The sequence below is a fragment of the Styela clava genome, chromosome 15 (genome assembly GCF_964204865.1).
Source record: "Styela clava chromosome 15, kaStyClav1.hap1.2, whole genome shotgun sequence".
In the NCBI taxonomy this organism is placed as follows: Eukaryota; Metazoa; Chordata; class Ascidiacea; order Stolidobranchia; family Styelidae; genus Styela; species Styela clava.
Window position 1 is genome coordinate 2370001 of NC_135264.1, and position 7500 is coordinate 2377500.

At 55.7% G+C, this 7500-nt stretch overlaps 3 non-coding genes across 3 annotated transcripts in view; all 3 read left to right on the forward strand.

Moving 5' to 3' along the window:
* The first annotated feature begins 1943 nt into the window (after positions 1-1943).
* Positions 1944-3753, forward strand: LOC144413396 (small subunit ribosomal RNA). The gene has a single exon (XR_013469430.1). It is a non-coding gene; the product is annotated as a small subunit ribosomal RNA (ribosomal RNA).
* Positions 3754-4051: 298 nt separating this feature from the next.
* On the forward strand, positions 4052-4205 carry LOC144413221 (5.8S ribosomal RNA). Its single transcript, XR_013469258.1, has one exon. It is a non-coding gene; the product is annotated as a 5.8S ribosomal RNA (ribosomal RNA).
* Positions 4206-6211: 2006 nt separating this feature from the next.
* The window catches only part of LOC144413389 (small subunit ribosomal RNA), a 1809-nt gene continuing 520 nt past the window's right edge, over positions 6212-7500 (forward strand). Inside the window, exon 1 of the ribosomal RNA XR_013469423.1 lies at positions 6212-7500. This exon is cut by the window's right edge and continues 520 nt beyond it. This is a non-coding gene — a ribosomal RNA (small subunit ribosomal RNA).

Genomic DNA, 7500 nt, shown 5'->3' on the forward strand with positions numbered 1-7500 from the left:
ATACTAACCTAACCCTAGGTAAGGCATGTTAGAGCGAAAGACAGTAAACTCGAATGAGCCAAGAAAGAGCGGCGTGCGGTGCGGGGCCGGTCGGAGCGCACACTTTTCTCGGTGGCTGGCGGGCGAGAGAGTGCTGCGTCGCCGGCATCGGCGTCGAAAGAAGCCGAGCCGAAAAAAGTTAAAGTACAAACGTGCAAGCATACTAACCTAACCCTAGGTAAGGCATGTTAGAGCGAAAGACAGTAAACTCGAATGAGCCAAGAAAGAGCGGCGTGCGGTGCGGGGCCGGTCGGAGCGCACACTTTTTTCGGTGGCTGGCGGGCGAGAGAGTGCTGCGTCGCCGGCATCGGCGTCGAAAGAAGCCGAGCCGAAAAAAGTTAAAGTACAAACGTGCAAGCATACTAACCTAACCCTAGGTAAGGCATGTTAGAGCGAAAGACAGTAAACTCGAATGAGCCAAGAAAGAGCGGCGTGCGGTGCGGGGCCGGTCGGAGCGCACACTTTTCTCGGTGGCTGGCGGGCGAGAGAGTGCTGCGTCGCCGGCATCGGCGTCGAAAGAAGCCGAGCCGAAAAAAGTTAAAGTACAAACTTGCAAGCATACTAACCTAACCCTAGGTAAGGCATGTTAGAGCGAAAGACAGTAAACTCGAATGAGCCAAGAAAGAGCGGCGTGCGGTGCGGGGCCGGTCGGAGCGCACACTTTTTTCGGTGGCTGGCGGGCGAGAGAGTGCTGCGTCGCCGGCATCGGCGTCGAAAGAAGCCGAGCCGAAAAAAGTTAAAGTACAAACGTGCAAGCATACTAACCTAACCCTAGGTAAGGCATGTTAGAGCGAAAGACAGTAAACTCGAATGAGCCAAGAAAGAGCGGCGTGCGGTGCGGGGCCGGTCGGAGCGCACACTTTTCTCGGTGGCTGGCGGGCGAGAGAGTGCTGCGTCGCCGGCATCGGCGTCGAAAGAAGCCGAGCCGAAAAAAGTTAAAGTACAAACTTGCAAGCATACTAACCTAACCCTAGGTAAGGCATGTTAGAGCGAAAGACAGTAAACTCGATGGAGCCAAGAAAGAGCGGCGTGCGGTGCGGGGCCGGTCGGAGCGCACACTTTTCTCGGTGGCTGGCGGGCGAGAGAGTGCTGCGTCGCCGGCATCGGCGTCGAAAGAAGCCGAGCCGAAAAAAGTTAAAGTACAAACGTGCAAGCATACTAACCTAACCCTAGGTAAGGCATGTTAGAGCGAAAGACAGTAAACTCGAATGAGCCAAGAAAGAGCGGCGTGCGGTGCGGGGCCGGTCGGAGCGCACACTTTTCTCGGTGGCTGGCGGGCGAGAGAGTGCTGCGTCGCCGGCATCGGCGTCGAAAGAAGCCGAGCCGAAAAAAGTTAAAGTACAAACTTGCAAGCATACTAACCTAACCCTAGGTAAGGCATGTTAGAGCAAAAGACAGTAAACTCGATGGAGCCAAGAAAGAGCGGCGTGCGGTGCGGGGCCGGTCGGAGCGCACACTTTTCTCGGTGGCTGGCGGGCGAGAGAGTGCTGCGTCGCCGGCATCGGCGTCGAAAGAAGCCGAGCCGAAAAAAGTTAAAGTACAAACGCGATGCTAATGAGCGAGCCGTTGTCTCGACTAATATGTAGGGGGCGCTCGATCGAGCGTCTGGCTTGAGCGCTTGTCGGCCTAGCAGAACGGTCGCATTGTTATGCCCGGGTTTTAAGCACCGCTGCAGGCGGCCGGCAGAGCTCTTATTTGTGCGAAACTGAATGGATCGAGCCCGAGAGAGGGTGAGCAAAGAAAAAACGCAAATCGCTCCGCCTGGCACTGCCGGCGAGCGCGTGGACGTCGCGGCCAGCGACTGTCGAAGCTGAGTACGGCCGCAGGCGATCGCCTCGGTCTTAAACGAATGCGACGAGCACGCGCCGGGCGGCCCAGCAAGGGCCGAGCGCAGCTGTCGCAGCTATCTGGTTGATCCTGCCAGTAGTGATATGCTTGTCTCAAAGATTAAGCCATGCAGGTGCAAGAACGAGTTCTCGTAAAGCGAAACTGCGAATGGCTCATTAAATCAGTCTTGGTTTATTTGGTCTCGTAAGCGAAGTGGATAACTGCGGTAATTCTAGAGCTAATACATGCATTAAGCGCCGACTTCGGGAGGCGCGCTTTTATCAGATCAAAACCGACCGGGTTCGTCCTGTGACATTTGATGACTCTGGATAACCACGCGGATCGTACGGTCTCTGCACCGACGACGTATCATTCAAGTGTCTGCCCTATCAACTGTCGAAGGTACGCTACGTGCCTACCTTTGTGATAACGGGTAACGGGGAATCAGGGTTCGATTCCGGAGAGGGAGCCTGAGAAACGGCTACCACATCCAAGGAAGGCAGCAGGCGCGCAAATTACCCATTCCCGACACGGGGAGGTAGTGACGAAAAATAACAATACAGGACTCTAACGAGGCCCTGTAATTGGAATGAGTACATCCTAAAACTCTTAAAGAGTATCCATTGGAGGGCAAGTCTGGTGCCAGCAGCCGCGGTAATTCCAGCTCCAACAGTGTATGCTAAAGTTGTTGCGGTTGAAAAGCTCGTAGTTGGATTTTGGGCGAGCGCCGCCGGTCCGTCGCAAGGCGTGTCACTGGTTGCGTTCGCCTCACCTTCGGTTCTCCGTCGGTGCTCTTGACTGAGTGTCGGCGGTGGCCGATAAGTTTACTTTGAAAAAATTAGAGTGTTCAAAGCAGGCTGTTCGCCTGCATAGTGTTGCATGGAATAATGGAATAGGACCTCGGTTCTATTTTGTTGGTTTTCGGAGCACGAGGTAATGATTAAGAGGGACAGACGGGGGCGTCCGTACTCTGCCGTTAGAGGTGAAATTCTTGGATCGGCGGAAGACGAACTACTGCGAAAGCATTCGCCAAGATTGTTTTCTTTAATCAAGAGCGAAAGTCAGAGGTTCGAAGACGATCAGATACCGTCCTAGTTCTGACTATAAACGATGCCAACTAGCGATCGGGAGGCGTTACCATGACGACCTTTCCGGCAGCTTCCGGGAAACCAAAGTCTTTGGGTTCCGGGGGAAGTATGGTTGCAAAGCTGAAACTTAAAGGAATTGACGGAAGGGCACCACCAGGAGTGGAGCCTGCGGCTTAATTTGACTCAACACGGGGAAACTCACCCGGCCCGGACACAGGTAGGATTGACAGATTGAGAGCTCTTTCTTGATTCTGTGGGTGGTGGTGCATGGCCGTTCTTAGTTGGTGGAGCGATTTGTCTGGTTAATTCCGATAACGAACGAGACTCTGGCATGCTAAATAGTTACGCGACCTTCTCGGTCGCCGTCTAACTTCTTAGAGGGACTAGTGGCGTTTAGCCACACAAGATTGAGCAATAACAGATCTGTGATGCTCTTAGATGTCCGGGGCCGCACGCGCGCTAAACTGAGTGAAGCAGCGAGTGTCTAACCTAGGCCGAAAGGTCCGGGTAACCCGTTGAACCTCATTCGTGATTGGGATAGGGACTTGCAATTGTTTCCCTTGAACGAGGAATTCCCAGTAAGCGCAAGTCATCAACTTGCGTTGATTACGTCCCTGCCCTTTGTACACACCGCCCGTCGCCACTACCGATTGAATGGTTTAGTGAGATCCTTGGATCGGCCCCGTCGCGGCTGGCAACGGCCGCGTCGGCGTGTCGAGAAGACGATCAAACTTGATCATTTAGAGGAAGTAAAAGTCGTAACAAGGTTTCCGTAGGTGAACCTGCGGAAGGATCATTACCGAAGGTGGTGGTAGGCCCCGGCCGACCGCGCACTTAATTGTCTTTGGGTGCCGCCGAGAGGGCGGCCGTCAATCGGGGTTCCGCCCCGTGCGACACGCGTAACACGTTGGCATAGCAAGGCAGCCGAGTGCGATGGTGGCTTCTGGGCACCGCGCTCGATGTGCCGCCGGCCCAGCCCGGCGGTCGCTCGGCGCCGTTTATTGGTGTTTTTGTGCAGTTGTTGTCGGTGGTGGTTTTGTGGTCGATCCCACAGTGTGACGTCCGCGCGCTTCGGCGCCGGGCGAAACGTCGAGGACGACTCTTAACGGTGGATCACTAGGCTCGCGAGTCGATGAAGGACGCAGCCAAGTGCGAGAAGTAATGTGAATTGCAGAACACATTGAACGTCGACCTTCTGAACGCGAATTGCGGTCTCGGGTCAATCCCGGGACCGCGTCTGCCTCAGGGTCGCGTTCGTCCTCACCCGAGGGCCGTCGCCTGGCCTCTGCGAAGACGGCCGGGCGTCGCCCCAAGTTGAAGCGGTCGCCGAGCCTTCTCGGCGCGACCGCGTGTCCCGTACACCGCCGGCCCCTCGACGTGTTCAACTACGTTCGAGGGGCGGGTCCAGGTCGGTCGGTCCGGTCACGAGATCAAGACCGACCGTGGGCCAAGGCGGCAACGGTACGCGCTCGGTCGGCGCCGGCGGCGACGACTTGCGATGCCAGCGGGCCGTGTAAGAAGCGGCCCGCTTGACACATACGACCTGATTTCAGGCGAGAGCACCCGCTGAATTTAAGCATATTATTAAGCGGAGGAAAAGAAACCAACAGGGATTCCCTGAGTAACGGCGAGTGAACCGGGAAGAGTCCAGCGTCGAATCTGCGCGCTTTTCAAGCGCGCCGAGTTGTGACGTACGGAAGTCCCAGTGCGGCTGACGGCGAGCGCCGGTGTCCTTCTGATCGAGGCCTCGTCCCACGGCGGGTGTTAGGCCAATAGGGGCGCTTGCCTTGGCCGCTTCGGGTCTTCTCGGAGTCGGGTTGTTTGGGAATGCAGCCCAAAGCGGGTGGTAAACTCCACCTAAGACTAAATACGGTCGCGAGACCGATAGCGGACAAGTACCGTGAGGGAAAGTTGAAAAGCACTTTGAAGAGAGATTTCAAGAGTACGTGAAACCGTTGAGAGGCAAACGGGAGGGCCCGTCAGGTCGCCGGCTCGCTTTCAGTTGGGTGCGGGGGCGCGCCGTCTCGGTTCGCGGACGCTTAAGGCGCCGCTGCCGAGTCGGCTCGCGCACCGTCTCAGCGCACTAACGACCGGCGCGGGTCACGACCGGTTTGCCGTCGGTCTAAGTCCCCGCGCGAAGGTGGCCTCCGCTCCGGCGGGGGTGTTACAGCGCGCGGGCGGTGCGGCCCGGCGGCGGATCGAGGAAAGTATGCCTTTCTCGGTGGCTGGCGGGCGAGAGAGTGCTGCGTCGCCGGCATCGGCGTCGAAAGAAGCCGAGCCGAAAAAAGTTAAAGTACAAACGTGCAAGCATACTAACCTAACCCTAGGTAAGGCATGTTAGAGCGAAAGACAGTAAACTCGAATGAGCCAAGAAAGAGCGGCGTGCGGTGCGGGGCCGGTCGGAGCGCACCCTTTTCTCGGTGGCTGGCGGGCGGGAGAGTGCTGCGTCGCCGGCATCGGCGTCGAAAGAAGCCGAGCCGAAAAAAGTTAAAGTACAAACGTGCAAGCATACTAACCTAACCCTAGATAAGGCATGTTAGAGCAAAAGACAGTAAACTCGAATGAGCCAAGAAAGAGCGGCGTGCGGTGCGGGGCCGATCGGAGCGCACACTTTTCTCGGTGGCTGGTGGGCGAGAGAGTGCTGCGTCGCCGGCATCGGCGTCGAAAGAAGCCGAGCCGAAAAAAGTTAAAGTACAAACTTGCAAGCATACTAACCTAACCCTAGGTAAGGCATGTTAGAGCGAAAGACAGTAAACTCGAATGAGCCAAGAAAGAGCGGCGTGCGGTGCGGGGCCGGTCGGAGCGCACACTTTTCTCGGTGGCTGGCGGGCGAGAGAGTGCTGCGTCGCCGGCATCGGCGTCGAAAGAAGCCGAGCCGAAAAAAGTTAAAGTACAAACGCGATGCTAATGAGCGAGCCGTTGTCTCGACTAATATGTAGGGGGCGCTCGATCGAGCGTCTGGCTTGAGCGCTTGTCGGCCTAGCAGAACGGTCGCATTGTTATGCCCGGGTTTTAAGCACCGCTGCAGGCGGCCGGCAGAGCTCTTATTTGTGCGAAACTGAATGGATCGAGCCCGAGAGAGGGTGAGCAAAGAAAAAACGCAAATCGCTCCGCCTGGCACTGCCGGCGAGCGCGTGGACGTCGCGGCCAGCGACTGTCGAAGCTGAGTACGGCCGCAGGCGATCGCCTCGGTCTTAAACGAATGCGACGAGCACGCGCCGGGCGGCCCAGCAAGGGCCGAGCGCAGCTGTCGCAGCTATCTGGTTGATCCTGCCAGTAGTGATATGCTTGTCTCAAAGATTAAGCCATGCAGGTGCAAGTACGAGTTCTCGTAAAGCGAAACTGCGAATGGCTCATTAAATCAGTCTTGGTTTATTTGGTCTCGTAAGCGAAGTGGATAACTGTGGTAATTCTAGAGCTAATACATGCATTAAGCGCCGACTTCGGGAGGCGCGCTTTTATCAGATCAAAACCGACCGGGTTCGTCCTGTGACATTTGATGACTCTGGATAACCACGCGGATCGTACGGTCTCTGCACCGACGACGTATCATTCAAGTGTCTGCCCTATCAACTGTCGAAGGTACGCTATGTGCCTACCTTTGTGATAACGGGTAACGGGGAATCAGGGTTCGATTCCGGAGAGGGAGCCTGAGAAACGGCTACCACATCCAAGGAAGGCAGCAGGCGCGCAAATTACCCATTCCCGACACGGGGAGGTAGTGACGAAAAATAACAATACAGGACTCTAACGAGGCCCTGTAATTGGAATGAGTACATCCTAAAACTCTTAAAGAGTATCCATTGGAGGGCAAGTCTGGTGCCAGCAGCCGCGGTAATTCCAGCTCCAACAGTGTATGCTAAAGTTGTTGCGGTTGAAAAGCTCGTAGTTGGATTTTGGGCGAGCGCCGCCGGTCCGTCGCAAGGCGTGTCACTGGTTGCGTTCGCCTCACCTTCGGTTCTCCGTCGGTGCTCTTGACTGAGTGTCGGCGGTGGCCGATAAGTTTACTTTGAAAAAATTAGAGTGTTCAAAGCAGGCTGTTCGCCTGCATAGTGTTGCATGGAATAATGGAATAGGACCTCGGTTCTATTTTGTTGGTTTTCGGAGCACGAGGTAATGATTAAGAGGGACAGACGGGGGCGTCCGTACTCTGCCGTTAGAGGTGAAATTCTTGGATCGGCGGAAGACGAACTACTGCGAAAGCATTCGCCAAGATTGTTTTCTTTAATCAAGAGCGAAAGTCAGAGGTTCGAAGACGATCAGATACCGTCCTAGTTCTGACTATAAACGATGCCAACTAGCGATCGGGAGGCGTTACCATGACGACCTTTCCGGCAGCTTCCGGGAAACCAAAGTCTTTGGGTTCCGGGGGAAGTATGGTTGCAAAGCTGAAACTTAAGGAATTGACGGAAGGGCACCACCAGGAGTGGAGCCTGCGGCTTAATTTGACTCAACACGGGGAAACTCACCCGGCCCGGACACAGGTAGGATTGACAGATTGAGAGCTCTTTCTTGATTCTGTGGGTGGTGGTGCATGGCCGTTCTT